At 43.3% G+C, this 17222-nt stretch overlaps 1 protein-coding gene across 7 annotated transcripts in view; it reads right to left on the reverse strand.

Annotated features, from left to right (window-relative positions):
• The window catches only part of TBC1D24 (TBC1 domain family member 24), a 32631-nt gene extending 22450 nt beyond the window's left edge, over window positions 1-10181 (reverse strand). For 2 of the 7 annotated variants that reach the window (XM_015643036.1, XM_015643029.1), the window contains exons 1-2: window positions 10112-10181; window positions 8267-8361 (exon numbers count right to left, since the gene is read on the reverse strand). The gene's annotated coding sequence lies outside the window, so the exon portion shown is untranslated. Of the gene's footprint in view, window positions 1-124; window positions 231-8266; window positions 8362-8705; window positions 9485-10111 lie in introns of those variants that run through there. The other 5 variants (XM_015643033.1, XM_015643034.1, XM_015643030.3 and 2 more) reach the window with 5 other exon arrangements.
• Between the last annotated feature and the right edge of the window lie 7041 nt (window positions 10182-17222).

Here is a 17222-nt window from a genome sequence, read left to right on the forward strand (position 1 = left end):
GTGTAATGGTGCACAGCTCCTGATACATTGCCAGTAGCTACTGTAAGCCAGCAGGCCTCAAACAGGGAGGATTTACTTGCCAAATGAGAAGAGCCCAAGAAATCTCAGGAAAATTCCAGCCAACCTTCAACTTCTCCTTAACTCTTTCTGAATTGTCCTCCCCATCTCCTGTGAGGCAAGTTCTCTCTCTTCTGATAATGGTGTAAAGAGCAACGTTTAACTTTGGGCTGCTGGGAAGGAGACAGAAGATGTTTCACCCTCAGCAGTCAAAAGCCAGTGAGTCATGGCTGTCTCCTGCCCATCCCTCCCACCACAAGGAAGCAAGCAGGCAGCACAGAGCTGTATTTGGAGGGAGGCTGGAGTTTCAGTTAGGGAGCAAAAGGATGCTGTTAAGATGCAGTTAGGAGCTAGAGGATGGCTGTGTCAGAGTGCAGTTGTGTCACAAAGTCCCATATCCACTTAAACTACCTTGCTTACCCCTCCAGATAAAGGAGGGGTAACAGTAGCAGAAGAGAAAAATCATTTCAGTATGAAATGTTTACATATAGATACGGCCATAGGCAGGCACAGAGACTCATTTACAGACCCTTAGTGCAGCAAACCTCTTTGCCTCCTGCTTTAGAGAAGTCCATATCATGTTATGGTAAATATGCTCTAAGTGGAGATGGGGACAACAGGATGAATGAGCACCTGAACAGCACAGAACTGAAATGCATAGAATGACAAAGGCATTGTAAAAACTAGAAAAACAACAACAACAACAACAAATTATTCATAACAACCATAGAATCACAGAACATTTTGGGTTGGAAGGGACTTTAAAGCCCATCTCATTCCCTTCCCTGCCATGGCCAGGGACACCTTCCACTATCCCAGCTTGCTCCAAACCCTGTGCAACCTGGCCTTGGACACTTCCAGGAATGGGGCAGCCACAGCTTCTCTGAGCACCTACAAAGCTTTGAAGTTGTGTACTAAGGGTAAGCAGTCGTTATCCTTTCTAATCAGACTGACTTTAAAAAAAAGTAGGAACTAACACAGAACAACAGAACCAGGAGAAAGAATTTCCTTTTTAGTACCTGTCCCACAATTGTAGATTGTTAAGATTTATTAGTTTTCAACAAAGCTCTTCAGATAAGTGCAATATTAAAAAAAAAAAAAAAAAGCAAGTACAAATGAGAAGTAGAAATAGAAAAATGCATACTGAGTATCTGCCAACAATGGTTGCAGCACAGGTAAAAGCTTTTTCAAGGTTAAGTTTAAAGTCTGAAGCAGGCAAGCAGTAATTACAATTCAAATCTGAGCAAAGACTATAGTAACACGCATGATTTTAACTGAGTGACTGAATTTCCAGGAAATATTTATCTTGCTATTCTAGCCACATTTTCTATTTAATTCCCTTAGCTCTTCCCATTGTCTTTTGGACTGCTTTCAGAAGACTGCTGAAAGCTGTCTGAATCTGTATAAAATACACAGCAGTAAAGCCAAGCATAACAGGCAAACTCCCATACTGCCTATGAAGAAAAATTCTAAAAATTCTATGAATGCATCTAAAAACATATCAGCAAAAAAAGATTTGAATTATTATTTACTTCAGAATGGGGAATATAAGGTTACAATTTTACTAAAGATAATATGGCTGAGGGCAACTTCAATAATTTTATTATTATTGAATAATTATTTTTTTATTAAAGGGGTTTATTTTTTCTTTCCAAAATGCAGGAACTAGCAAACTGAATATCTGAACTACAACTAACTCAGAGGGCCATTATTTCTTTCAAATTGAGAGTACACAAAATACTTTACAGTAGTGAAATATTCAGAGTCTAAACTTATTAAAAATAAATTCCAACTTTGGTTAAAGCCTAAGATTACATAATTTGATATTGCTTTTAATAAACATAAGAGACTGCCCTAAAAAACCCAAGCTATAATTAATCAGGAGATCCTGGTTCCCCATTCCATTTAGGTATTCTTGCAACTTTGTGTTTTGAAAGTGCCTACAGTTTAAAAGATTATTAAGACATTTCATTTATATCTAGTGTAGCTACTCTATAAGAGGAACTACCAAAGTTTGAAAATTACATTTTTCATCTCATGCATGGGCAGCTACACCACCTTGGATTCAGCTCTTTGCTATGTACAGATTGTCAGTTAGACACTGACAATCAACATTTTGGCAGGCATTTTTATAAGGTTCTAACAGAAAACAAATATTCTGTTTTGCTGCCCTGCAAATCAAGAGTAATGTAGTCCTCCAGACCTGCAGCATATTGTTTGTGCTTGTATTTCTGACCAGTGTTGTAGGCATGGAAAAGATTCAAATTTACACTTATTCATAACCTTGTTAAACTAATCCATGCAGAAGGCACATGAAGAGATAATGAGAACTGCTTCCTCAAGACTGCTTGCCAGTAATCTTTTTCCCGTAAAAGGAAATTAACCCCAAAAGTCTGAGGAGATTAACTGAGGAACACTCAAACACCTCTGAGATGTTTGCTTCCTAAAGGGAAGCCTGAAGAAGCACAAAGCAACACAGCAAGGCACCAGTAACTGCAGAACAAAAGACAACTGGCTGGCAGCTTTCCTCTCCTTTCCTTTCCTCTCCTCTGTATTTCAGTGCATCCTGCAGCTTTCCCAAGCCCAGACTTACAGCAGCACACCTTGACATCTCTGCTACATGGATGTGGGAACAAGACTGGACACCACTGCTCCCCCTGCACCCAAATACCTCCTGATCAGAAGCACAGTTTGTCACAGCCTTGGTGACATCCTTTGTGACCCCTCCCTGGGGCAGATGTTTTTCAGAATTTGAATTAAACAGTCCATTTAGCATTGGAAAGCGACCAGCTCATCTTATGCAGAGAGTGTTTGGGAGTCTGTGGCTGCACTGTGCAGTGATGATCCCTTCCAGCAGACTACACAGAGCTCGATAGATTGCTTTAACATGGTTAAATGTAGTTCGATCTCTGTGAAGTGCCCTGGGCACTCTCTATGCACAGGCTGGGTGGCACGATAAAATCCTGACAATGTTCTATTACAAGTTTAGCAATAGTGTGATAGCAGATTATTAGATGCTTCCTGCTGTTTTTTTTATATGCTTTTAGGACAAAGTCTAAAAACCTCTCAATTTTCCAAGTAATGGATAAAGACCTTCTAACAGAGAAAGTATTTTCTCTACAGGGAAAATACTTTTAGGCATTTAGATGATTTCCCTCAGGATATCACCACTGCATATGAACCACTGTAACCTAGTTTGTCCTAAAATCCCATGTTTTCTTTCTTAGGAACATACTATCACCTTAAACAGTCTTTAAACTATCTGTAATTAATTTGTTGTGCACTTTATTACAGTCTAAAGTTCAGACACACATTCACACACAGCAGTTCTTCAGTGCTGGGCAGGTAAGTTATAGTAGCTTATATTTAGGAAAATGTGTATGCCATAGAATCATGGAACCGTTTTGGTTAGAAGAGACTTTAAAGATCACCTCATGGCAGGCCCCCTGCTACGAGCAAGGACACCTTTCACTATCCCAGGTTGCTCCAAGTCCCATCCGACCTGGCCTGGGACACTTCCAGGCATGGGGCAGCCATAGCCTCTCTGGGCACCCTGTGCCAGGGCCTCACCACCCTCTGAGTAAAGAATTTCTTCCTAATATCTAATTTAAATACATGTCATAGTTGCAGGTACTTCAATGTAAAGAATCTCCTCCTTCCTATTTCTGGGTTGGGATCACAAGCACTTCTGATGTCCAGTCCCTGAGGACACTGTGAGCAGTAAGATACCAAAAAGGCACAAGGTAAACACATAGAACCAAACAAGATAAAAATCTGGGGAAAAACACAACCATTTTGTTGAAAAAAATGTAAGAGGGAAAGAAAGGAAAATGGTTAATGGCTCGACAAAGGTTCAAAAAGGCTAAAGAGCAGAGCATTGTAAGAGGATACTGGAGGTAAATGTTATCAAAGCCATAGGTCAGCAGCTTGTCCTCCTGCCTACATCATAAAAATACTCAAGGAACAAACAAAAACTCAAGGAATAAAAAAAATAAAGAGAGGGTAATTCCTACCTTTTTTCCCTCCAGACGAAAGAAAACTGCACTTAACCTACAAAACTATCTTACATGATGCATTAAAAATGATCCTTTAAAAAAATATATATCTGTCAAAGTAGTGCAAAATATCAATATAATTTTCTGACTACATTGTCCGAGTTTTCCTTCTGGTCCTTCCAAACTAAGGCTGAAAAAAATCCTTCATGTTGTGCTAATTATTCATCTTTCCTTTGCTGCAAAATTGGAAATAACTACAAACATGTCTCTCTTCCACAGCAAACTCTGACTCTGAACACACAACCTTTGGTCTTATTATTTTAGCTTTCCCAAAACACCTCAGTTTGTATCTTTCTGTTTGAAAGTACTGTCAACTATGTAGAACCAAAGACAGTGTTGCCTGTGAGTGAAAAACTTGACACGGTATCAAATTCATACACAATAATCCAATCCCTTTTCCCTTTCTGTTGCACTGGATCCTGTCTGACATCTATCACCTTGAGACCCTTTTCCACTACATTCACTGGCAGAAGAACATATTTAAATATCTGTTGATGATATGTTCTCCTCTTAGTGTCTGCATTTGTTTCTGTCAAACACTGATTTATTAATTTTCCTCTTATCTAAGCTGGAAGGTGCAGGAACATGTACTTTACAGGTACATCCAGCTATGTGTTATTTCTTTTACATTTAGAGTTTCTTCAGGTCCAGAACAGCATGAATAGAGACACAGGTAGATTTTTACAAGCAGAAGACGCAATCTGAGATACCAGGGAAGGGCATCCCTAGGAGAATGTTTGCCAAGAAGCCTTTCCCAGTCCATGATAATATATTGTATATATACAATATAACAAATATATATCTCATTTTTAAAAACTAATGCTCGGGATAATTTTCCCCACAATATTCATATTTATCAAAAATACACCCACACAGATGACTGCTGGACATTCTCTCTTGCAAAAGGTTCAAAATATGAATGATGTCATTTAAAGTCTGTTAAGGAAACCAGACAATGTCCCAATTCCCCACATCATCTTTAAAACAAAATAAAAAGACAATTTGATCAAAACAATTCAAGTGTCAGTGTGGATACTTATGCCAGTTTAATTATTCTGTAAAATTAACTGATAAGACATGTTTATAGTGATTTAAAACTCCCTCGGTGCAATATATGAACATACAAAGCCTTAATGGGCAGTGCTGGAGAGCTTAAGGGGTAAACTGGGAAATGGGTGGACACAGCAGTAACCCTGGTGTAATGGAGCACACAAATTCTTAATCTTTGCTGAGCCTATGGAAATCACTGCACACACTCTTTGTCTCTGTAGTAAGCAAATGGACATGTACATTTTATTCCTGCCTGCAGCTATCCCAACAACTTGTTTATTCCAGGGGAGATCAGTGCTCCCATAATTTCAGCCAGCAGCTAAAAACAGGGTAGGGAAATCTTACTATCTCAGACTATTTCATTATTGTCTACACTAAGTATAAGGGCACAACAATTTTCTCTCGGAAAGCAAAAAGTCAGTAAGATGAGCATATAAAAATTAAAGCTGTCATTTTACTCAGAATTTTATTTTCTTCCAGCTCTGCAAAACTCTACAGATTTTGTTCCTTTCTTCTGATGTTGCTCAGGAGAAAACTTCAATAATCTGGTATGCCCTTTAATGGATTATACTTTCCTGAAATGAAGTATAGGTTACCCTACACAGGGGAGATATTCAGACACCAACTACACTTTACAAGCAAAGGAGAACCTAAGCTCAGCCAACAGCTCCATTTTGGAGAACTGGAACAACACATTGATTTATTTAGGTACTTATTTCTGTCATCTTTCTAAACCTTTGCTCTATTAAAAGAGTAGCAACAAACACTCCTGTGCAGCAGCAAAGGTAAAGAAACAGCACCTTGTAATGAAAAACTGGTGAGCGTGGAATCCCAAACTAGTCCTGCATTATTTTGATTTCAAAAATCAAAGGGCACTTATAACAACAGATTGGTTGCCAAGTCTATAACCTTACTATTAGTGTATATTGCTAATCTTCTAATCTTACTGGGGAGAGAATTTTTGGAGACTGGCGCTGTCATAGAGTTCAGGATTGAGGGCACAAGATTTACTATTGAGGGTGCTCTGTACCCATGTGCTTGTTCTGAGCAAACTTGAAGGGATTTAACACACCTGACACTCCTCTCCCCAGTGGCACTGCACTGGCCACTGGATTCCAAGTCTCTCAACTGGAGGATATAGGCATTTTGAAATGTAAACCAGGAGCAGGAATCCTGTTTCCATACAGGCCCATATTAGAAAACAAACATTTTCTTTATAGAATGAAGATACTACAAAACAAAAATATTAAAAAAAAAGAACCCCAGAACTACTGTACCATTCAGACTGAAGTGCTTTTATTAACACCTTAGAACTTGTCATTGTATAGACCTTCTTATAACTTACTCCCTTCTGTTGGGCCTGTTTGTGAGGGGAAAATAAACTTTAACAGTTAGACTGTTTTTTAAACTGTGCACTGGGCAACACTGATATGCATCAGACACACCACTGACCTCCACACCTTTAAAAAAACAAAAAGGTATCTGCATGCACAGCTTCCAACCTTCATACCTGAAGGTTGAAGCTATATATATATACATTGTGCTACAGAAAACAAGGTGACAAATATCCTCACCAAAGAGAAGAACAATTAATTTCTTAGAACAGCTGATTTGCTGAGAGTTGGTATTTGGTCTTTGTCCTATTAGGTAGAAAAATTCAAACTAATATGAACATTATTTTTCTTTTCAAAAGGTTGATAGTGTAGCAGATTTGGCAATAACACACTACAAGTTTTCTGAAACACAGTCACTACACTTGTACTTGTGTACAAGTTATTTCTCCTTTAAGTTGTTTTCCCCATAAAAACATAACAAAATAATGAAGTGTTGGATTTTAGCAGCTACACCAAAGTTACACTTATTTGACAACATAGTCAGGAGAGGGAGAAAGGTTTTACACTGACAGAGAGCGAGTTTAGATTAGATATTGGGAAGAAAGTATTTTCTATGAGGGTGATGAGGCCCTGGCACAGGTTACCCAGAGAAACTGTGTCTGCCCCTTCCTGGATCCCTGGAAGAGTCCAAGCCCAGGCTGTACAGGGCTTGGAGCAAGCTGAGATAGTGAAAGCTGTCCCTGCCCATGGCAGGGGGTAGAATGAGATGAGCCTTAAGGGCCCTTCCAACTCAAACCACTCCATGGTTCTGTGCTGATGTAGCTGCCTACACCCCAAGCATCATTCAGCACGCTCCTTAACACAGACGTTGGCAGTCTCCAAGATTTCTCCTGAGTCTCTTTCCCAAGACAGTGGGAATCAACAGCTCACGGTCTTTTGTAACATGTCTGAAAGTTCAGACAATTGTTCTCTAACTGCAGAAGTTTAAGCAGGACAAGAACAAATGAGTTATGTTAAAACCTAAGAGTGTGAACACTACAGATATGAGAACTTCCATATATTAATGTCAGAGATTTTAAAACATTTGAGTCCAGAACTGGACCTCACCAGCACATATTCCCACCAACACATGTGGACTCCAAGACAGTCAATCATTTATTATAGTGCAACAAGGTCTATTTTTGTATCAGGTTTGTTCAAGTATCAAAGTAGGACATAGCTCAAAGACACCAATTCTGTAACAAAACCCACTTCACCTGCCAACACATCCCATGCAATTGTGTCAGACTATTGCAAATAAACCTGAAAATAAAGGCATCCCCAAATGAATTTGAGAGAAATTGTAATTCTTTAGTCCCAATTCAAGGCTGCACAGACAGAGAATAAAAGGAGCTATTTTTCTTTCCAACCACTAACACAGTTTATCAATTTTGAGTGGTAACACACTTATCTGTGCCTGAGCATGCAGCCACACGGCCCAATGGCAGCATTTCCAGCTGTCTCTCCAAACTAACAGGGAGGGCAGGGAGAATTCTCCAGAGCCAGAAGAACAGCAAGGACCTAACTTATAGCATGTTACCAATAACATGCTTGTCACTGACTGTATGTGGCTTCAGCACTAAAGCAAAGGCACTTATGACCTAAACAAATGCCAGACAATGCATACAATACAATAATAATGCCTAAACAATCCATTATCAGATTGCAATAACCTTGGTTATTGGAGATGGTGAGACACCCATGCAGTGTGGACTGGTTTGCTTTGCTTACCTTAAATAGACAGACAGTTATTTTAGTACAGGGATAGCTTCTTTTCTGATTTTTCTCTACAGTCCAAATAACAGGGGTATCAGAGGATGGAGGCCCTTAAAGATTTCAGATTAACAGAACAAATAAGCAAATACAACCAAGGAGAAAAAACAAAGGTCACAATAAAAGGAGCAAAAGGAAGTGGGAAGAGCAGAGGTACTTAAATAAGTTACAGTCTACAAACAGCCTGCTAGAAACATTTACTTGGCAGCACTTAATAAATAACAGCAAAAAACTCAAGAAACCCCAAACAAAGAAATCAACCCTCCAGAAACAAAGAACAAAACAAAAACCCAACAAACCCCCCTGACAAAAAAAAAACCCCAAACAAAACAAGAACAAAAAACCCCAAACAAACAAAAACAAAATAAACAAACGAAACCAAACCAAACAAACAAACCTGCTAAAAAAACCACCAAAAACTAGGGAGAAAGCTGTTTTCCTCTGAGTTAAAATTTCTGGCAGCAGGAACACCTGCAAACTTTCAAATATTAATGACAGAAAAGACATTCAGTACAAGGATTCCCAACAGCTAATTATTGTGCAATACTATCCACAGCGGTTTTGAAAATTACAAAGGATATAAGTATCTTGTATTGCTTGGAAGGAACAAAGAGTTACCATAAAATGTTGCTGGAATCCTTGGACTTGAGTTATCATTCCTGTTTCTGAGTAACTATCTTGGAGAAGTCTTTTGCAATAGTCTAACAGATAGTGATTACAGAAAGAAGGAAATTCCAACGGGGAATTCCCTGTTCTGGTAATACAGTGCCCTAGATATGGTCCATGTTATTTCTGTGCTCTGGGTATTCCTTGACGCTCTGAAAATCCATCTGGGATTTCCTCTAAGTCAGAAAAGCTTTCAGATGCTCCAGCTTCTTGAAGGAATTGGACATAAAAACACAAGGATTCAGATGATACAGTTCAAAGGAGAAGGTCACACTTTTCTCCCATCACAATTACACAGCACCTGAGAGGTGTCATCCCTGCCGCTGCCCCGGGACCAGAATCAGCTGAGCATGCTGTATCCACCCGGCTACTGCTCGCTTGTTCACAGGCCTGGAGGCTGGGCAGCATTTTGGCAGGTTCCAGCCAGCACTCTAAATTTGCTGTTTGGTGGCTAACAGTGTGCCAGCCCCAATATTCCAGCAACAATTTTCACTGAAGGATGGGCTGGAAAGACTAACATGAAAACAAATAAAAAAATCTACTTTCATTATAGAAATCTTAAAAACATTGAAGGCAGAGGCTGCAGAGCATTAGTGCTGGGCTTAGAGAGCTCTCCCTGTGAGGATCCACTGCCCCGCTGCGGGGGTGGACTGGCAGAATAGATGTAAACTGCGTGTTGGGGTGGGTGTCACCAGCGGTCAGAGGATCCTGAGGCACTGACTGACACCCGAGGCTCGCATATGCCATTTAAACACCTTTCAGCCTCTCCACAAACCGAACCAGTTCCCAGGCGCAGCCCAGAGCCCCCATGGCCGGCTCGCCGCAGGGACTAGCGCCAGCTCTCCGTTCACCGACACCCCCGAAGGTTCAGCCCTGGGTTCGGAGCCCACGCCCAGACACAGCGGCTGGGGCCGTGACCGAGCCTCCCCCGCAGCTGCTGCCCGGTCTCACACGACCACGGCCAGCAACCCACGGCCCGGCCACGGTGGCCCGATGAAGGCCGGTCTTGGATCCGGCCCCCTCCGTGTCCCTCCCGGCCGCTCGCCGGAGGGTGCCGCCGCGATGCCACCACCCAACACCGAATTCCATCCCCCTCGGCCGGCTCCCAGAGCGACGCCCGCCCTCATCGCCCCTCACCGCTCTCCGACGCTCCGGGCGGCGTCCGGCGGGACCGGGGGCGCGAGCGGGCCCGCGCCTGCGCAGACGGCGCGGCAGCGGTGGGACGGGCGCGCGCACGCGGTCCCGCTGGGCCGGGCGGGCACGCGCGCAGCGTCCCCGGCCCTGGGACCGAGCGGGGCTGTGGTGGGGGCCGCGGATTGTGAGGGGTGGCAGGGGCTGTAAGGGGCCATGGAGGGGTTGTGAGGGGCTGTGAGAGCTGATGGAGGGGTGGTGAAGGTGGCTATGAGGGCTGTTGGGAGCTTTGGAGGAACAGGAGGCTGTGAGGGGTGACAGTGAGGGACAGTGAGCGAGGTGCAGGTCCAAGTTGAGGGAGTGTGAGAGATGATGAAGACTGAGAGGGGTGATAGGGACTGTGAGGGTGACAGTGAGGGCCAGTGTGGGGCAGACAGGGTGGCTGGGGCAGTGTTATGATAAGAGGATAGAAATTTGGTGGAAAAGAAACCCCTCGTGAGCCAGCTGGTCATAAGAGATCAGAGAGGGTGAGGGTAGCTGGGTTTAATCTCTGATTAGAACCAGTTTGGCATTATAAGTGGTTGTGTTCAATGGGAAATTCCATGAGCACAGGTTCTCAAACAGGCAGGGCATGTTCAACACTGAGTCTGGTAATGTTAAATAGAACTTTCACCATCACAGATTCATGAATAGTGTGGTTTATTGAAGCAGCAGAAATGCAAGGGGGAATGGAAAGGGAGGGTAATTGTAAGGTAATATGTTTTGATTAGATTTTTAGAATAAATTCTTTACTTGGAGGATGGGGAGGCCCTGGGACAGATTTCCCAGAGAGGTTGTGGCTGCCCCATGCCTGGAAGTGTCCAAGACCAGGTTGGATAGGGCTTGGAGTAATCTGAGATAGTGGAAGGTGTCCCTGGCCATGGCAGGGGATGGAACTGAATGAGCTCTAAAATCCCTTCCAACCCAGAACCATTCTGAGATTCCAGGATTCTATGAAATACAGATTTGGAATTGCCCTAGATGGATGTACTAGCTGTGATAGTGTTCTAACAGTATTGATAATATAGTGTTAGCCCAGGTAATACTCAACATCATCTTATGAAGCTTACAATGAATGCATGGGAGGAAGGAGAGGAGAGTAGTAGCCCATCAGCTGTGTGAGGTCCTTTTGGGTATTCCTCCTAACTAGGTGAAATTTGTACCCTCCTTATATACAGCCCGATCTTATCGCCCTGCTCCTTCTTCACATAGACCATGATCTAAGCAGAGATCAGCATAGTACAGTAATGTATATGGGACTAATGTACTTAATTAAGGCAATTAGCATTTGCAGGGTTGTGCATTTTAATATCTAAATCACTTTTAATCAGGAAAAAGTTGTTTGTGGTTTTTTGGGTTTTTTTTTGTTTTGTTTTGTTATGGCGTCCTTCTACGTCCTGGTCATACAACTTTGTTCTCATTTGCTTCATTCTTCAGAGCCAGAGCAGGATCATCGCATCTCTACAGGACCTGTTCCTTCAGGGCCTTTCCTGATGTCAGCTATGCAGCTTGCCATCCACAGAGGGTACACAGCATAGACTATAGATATTAAGCATTAACCCTTGCTAGGCTCCTTGGTCATCATCCCAAAGACAGCATTCCTGCATGAGGAGAACTCGGGTTGTGCTTCTGCCCTAGGGCCTGGGAAAAGCTCAGTGCATATGCTACTAACAATTGTTGCTTTAGGAAAGCTTTAAAATCTGAGTACTTTTGTGCTCAGTAACAATGTGTCTGATTTTTTTTTTTTTTGCAAAGCCTACAATGGCCAGGACAGAAATTGCTTCATTTTAAAGATGAAGGATTTCTATAGTGTTTATTTGACTTGGCTTGGCAGCAGTGTTCTGTTTATGACTGGATAAATAAGTGCCACATTAAAGATTATTAACTAGCAATGCTTCAGTGGCCAATAAAGCTGTAATCTTTTATATGGTGTTGTATATGTACACAACTTGGTACAGCTGGGTCTTGCCAAAGAGATAACAAATCCCTTACCGGGAAGGTATACAATCTAAAGGAAACCACAAAGGACCACAAGCAAAGTACAAAACGTGATAATGAAACATAAAATACACAGAGGACTTAGGGCCATTTGCAGCTGTATTTTAAATAGGGTCTTAAGAGGGTGTTTTGTATTTGCCTTAAAACTACTGAGCAGTGGTTTTAGGCAAGATAAAATTCCAGAGTGGTTTGGGTTGGAAGGGACCTTAAAGCCCATTCAGTCCCACCCCATGCTGTGGGGAGGGACCCCTTCCATTAGATCAGATTGCTCCAAACCCCTGCTCTTGAACAGTTCCAGGGATGGAGCAGCCACAGCCTCTCTGGGCAACCTGTGCCAGGGCCTCAGCACCCTCAGTGTATAAACTTTTTCCTAATACCTTGTCTAAATCTCCCCTCTTTCAGTTTAAAACCATCCCCCTTTTTACTGTTGCTACAGGCCCTACTGAAAAGCCCGTGCTCACCTTTCTTACAGACCCCTGTTAAGTCCTGCAGACAGACACAGCAGCCACTGTGCTGTGACAAATGGTTAGTGGGGTCTCAGGCAGTGCTGTGTCCCTGCCTCTGTCATTGGCCAGGCAGGGCAATCCCACTGCTCCAAAGCACGCCTAAACTCTAATCTGGGGGGAAGCAGTAAGCAGTCCTTGTAATATGCTTTCTTTAAGGTTTCCTTGTGACTGGCTAATAAATACTACTGTGGACAGCAGTGAACTCATGTCATGGAGCATGAGAATCATTTCCAGAAGTTGTGATGACAAATCACTTGTTTATCCAAATATAAATTGGAAATATAATACATTATTTTATATTCACTTGTGTTTGATTCTACAGGGTCATAGAGGGCACTTCCACACATGTAAAGCATTATGTTCTTTAAGCTAAATGAAGCTGAGCTAGCAAGGAAAGCAGGTTTAAAAGAGGATGAAAGTAGATGGAGAGATGTGAGGACAGAAATAAGTGTGGGCAGCATTTGCTAAGATGATGAAAAGCTTTCATCTGTCTTCAGCATTTATAGATCCTTTCACTGTAGTATGTGAGACCCATGTATTTTGCATACTTGGGCTCATGGTGTCCCTCTGAGGCAAAGCAGTGGTGGTATTCTCATGTCCCTCCCAGGAAACTGCAGCAGACACAGTGTGTTCACATGGGGAAGAAAAAGCTGTGATTGACAGGCTTTGGAAAAGCAAGAGCAGGCACGGGGAGAGGGACCAGACTCGCAGAGTTTCTCTGCCTAAATGTGGACCTGATTGGAACTGAACATACTGTTTAGCCAGACAGTTGTTCTCAGTGATCCGAAAGTAGGAATAATTGAAGGCTCTCGCCAAACTTCTGTCCTGATGCTCAGTGGCCCCTTATTGAGGGATATTTTAGGAGTATAATGGTGACTAAAGCCTCTGCATGCCTGATTGTTTGACCTAATTCTGTGGAATAGCCCTAGAGGGATAGAATTCAAGGAGGCAGAGCTAAGATAAAGGGCACAGAGATAAGATCAGTGTGGGGAAATCTTTCAGGAGAGGGGCCTGTGTGTATGCAGGATAAAAGGAGACAACAGTGTGTGTACTTGGTGGTGAAAATGGCAGATGATGGGCAGAGTGGATGCTCTGTGCTGTAAAACTTTGGAGCCTGCATGGCTATATGAGTAATCTCCACCAACCTGCGTTCAGGCTGTTGGATTGCCTGTGACTTCGAGAGAGAAGGTGAAGACCTTGCTTAAGTATCTGGCTGATGGCTGGTGGAAAACATGTTTGAATGCATCTACTCCCCTTCCTGTTCATTACTGGTCCTATACAGAATCCAAGGAATGCCAAGGCTCTAAATCCTAAACTCTGCAGTGGTTCAAATAAAGAGCAGGACCTGGTAAGCTTTCAGGCATGGTGGGCAGTGAGTCTACAGAGGCTTTCTAGGGATGAAAGAAGGATCTTTGTTTATATCTAACTAGGTGTTGGGGGTTGGGTGTCCTTCCTTTTGTTCCATCTCACCTATGGAATTTTTTGCTCATTAGTTGCAGGGAAACCTGATTGCTGGTACTTGTTAAGTGCTTGGAAAACACAGAGAGTTCGGCTGGGCCTGGGGAGGGCAGGGGCAGCTGGGGGCTGGCTGTCTTCTTGAGCTAGAGAGTGAGACACTCTCAGAGCTGTTGTGGCTTGGAGAAGGGAATTCGCCATCATCCAGATGGAGCTGCTACTTCTCCTTCTTTCTTCTGCATTGGTGGCCTCACACCCCCTGTCCTGCCGGGACATGGCAGTGCCAGGCACCACCATGGAACTGCTGATCCACCTCAGCCACGGGCCCAGGATCTCAGCTCATCCCTGCTGATCCAGCCGACTGTTCCTCAGAGCCCTGCAGGAGCACCGGGACTGCCCTCCCAAGGGAACCCCATTGTGAAACAAAGCCTCTCCTCCATCCCTTCCCATCTCAGCTGAGAAGGCTGTCACGGGGTCCCTGGTTCTGTTTTGTTGTTAATGCTGTAGTTATTGTTGTTTGTTTGCCTTGTTATACATACTAGTAAAGAACTGTTATTCCTATCCCCATATCTCTGCCTGAGAGTCCCTTAGTTTCAAAATTATAATAATTTGGAGGGAGGGGGTCTACATTTTCATTCCAAGAAAGGCTTCTGCCCTCCCTACCAGACACCTGTTTTCCAAACCAAGACATATTTTGGTGCCCAATGTGGGGCCCAAGAGTACTGAGAGAAAAACAGTGCAAAAGAAATACCAGTTCTTAAATAACCTAATTATTTTTGTTCTGAATATACCTTAAGTGACATCATGTGGTCTAGCTTACTCAGGTTTGAGTAGCACGTGGTCATGGCCATACTTCTCCCATTTGCAGGCCCTTATCTAAACATAGGTCCTATAACTAAGGCTGTTATTCAGATTGTTTTATGGGTTAATAAGATGAGAAATTAATGAATTTTTAACTTTTTCTGTGTTGTAAATAGCTCACCGCAATTGGGTTGGTCAATCAATAAGGCAATTTATTAATTAGTTGATAAGGGACGAGCAAGCAGCGCTGGGGATGCTGGGAGTGTCCATCCCACCAACACATCACCTTACCCCCACCCTCTGCCTGTTTCATAGGCAGTTTCTTGTTGGGCTGTGCCTGCTATGCTGGGGTACAAGTCTGGGAAAGCCCAAACATGCGGGCGATCTCCCCAGCAGAAGTGGCTGCAAGCCCCCACCAGGTCTGGGCAAAGCTCCAACATGTGGCCAGGTTACACTCCTAGCAAGCAGGAAACAGCAGTGACAAATTTTTACATGATTGCACAAGCCTGCTGTTTCTCTATACATAAGAGATTCATAATTCATAATTAAATTAATAATTAATAATTCATATAATTCATAATTAAAGCAATTATATAGTGGCAAAAATACATAACAGCAAAAGCTAGCAATTCACAGAAAAGGGATTTAAACAAAAATAATGAAATCATTATATCTTCCTTTGTCTCATGTCCATGTTTTACTTTAAGAGCAGTATTCCTGTTTATACCGATCCCATGATGTTTCCATGACACGAATCATTACGTAACATCTCACACTCTGGAAGGTGGGCACATGGTTTCAGAGATATCACACACTAACTGCATGTTTTTGGGGTTACTTCAATAATGGTACCTACTGGGAGAAAATGATGCCAGGAGAAATTTTCCCCCAACCCTTTACCCAGCTCTTTGGGTCTACTCCACCAGTTTTTGAAGGGTTCACTAAATCTAATGATATCATACAGTGGCTGGTGTTGCTGATAGGCCTGTTCTATTTAGCATTCAGAGATAAGGGGAGATTGACTTGGATAGCCACCCTGACACCTACCCCAGAGAATAGAGATGCTGCTCCAGAACCTGACCCTGCCTCACAGCCCACCTCAGAAATGAACCACCCAGAGTGGGTGGGGGTTCTGGTGAGGGAGATATGTGAGATGGGTCAGATGCTAAAGGAGTGCATTTCCTCAGCTGTTGGGAAATCCTCCCCCTGCCTCGAAGAGGGAGAGTCTGATGGTGCTGCAGTGGAACCCACCGACGTTACGACCGTCCAGGTTCCAGCTGAACCACAAGGGCAGTCACAGTCAGCAGCTGTTGCCTCTGTGGAAATGAGGAAGCCTAAGATGAAATCAGAGGATAAGAAAGGAGGGCCCTCACAACCCACAGGGGAGACAGAGGTTGAGATCATCACCGAGTCCCTGATGTATGACTGGCTCTGTAATCTGCAAAAAGACATTGTGAGACAGGGGTGTGGGGCTTATGCAACCTGGTTACTTCAAGTCTGGGACCTTATGGGTACAGGTGTGCAACTGGATGGTGGTGAAGCAAGGAATTTGGGACCCTTGACCCAAGACTCAAGTTTAATCAAGTGTTTGTAAGGGAGCCAGGGCCCCTTTCCCTCTGGGAGTGGCTCTTAATGAGTGTAAGAGAGAGGTTTGTCCACAGAGAGAGAATGGAGGAGCACCATGATAAAATGCACTGGAAAATCCTTGAGGAAGGGAACAGCAGAGAGAAGTGGCAGTATTAGGAGTCCTTTTTGGGAGGGGTGGACAGCATGATAATGACCCCGACAAAGTCAGGTGCACTGGGCAGATGTTGTGGAATCTGGCAAATCTAGGGCCACGTGAATAGACCACTTTCATTGCGATGATTAATGCTGATAACAACCGAGAGACAGTGGGTTCTGTTGCCAACAGGCTTAGAAATTATGATCCATGGCCCGCTGTAGGCTCAGGTCTCTGCTGTTATTAAGGAACTCAAAGAGGAGGTGAGGGAGATAAAGGAGGAGGTGAAGAGGAACAGCTCCCATTTAGTACCAGTGTGAGTCACAGGCCCCAAACTCCATGCCCAACATCCCTCAGCTAGAGAGAGAGGGTACACACCACGAACTGAGCTGTGGTTCTTTCTGCATGACCATGGGGAAGACATGGGAAAGTGGGATGGGAAACCTACTTCTGCCCTGGCAGCACGAGTGCGTCAACTCAGGCAGGGAACCAGTAACCAGAAAGGTTCCACTAAAGTGAAGGTAGCCTCAACCTCCCGTGACCAAACTGCCGGATATTACAGAAAAGAGGATGATCCCCTTGAAGGAACCTCTAGCAT

The sequence above is a fragment of the Parus major genome, chromosome 14 (assembly GCF_001522545.3).
Source record: "Parus major isolate Abel chromosome 14, Parus_major1.1, whole genome shotgun sequence".
NCBI lineage: Eukaryota > Metazoa > Chordata > Aves > Passeriformes > Paridae > Parus > Parus major.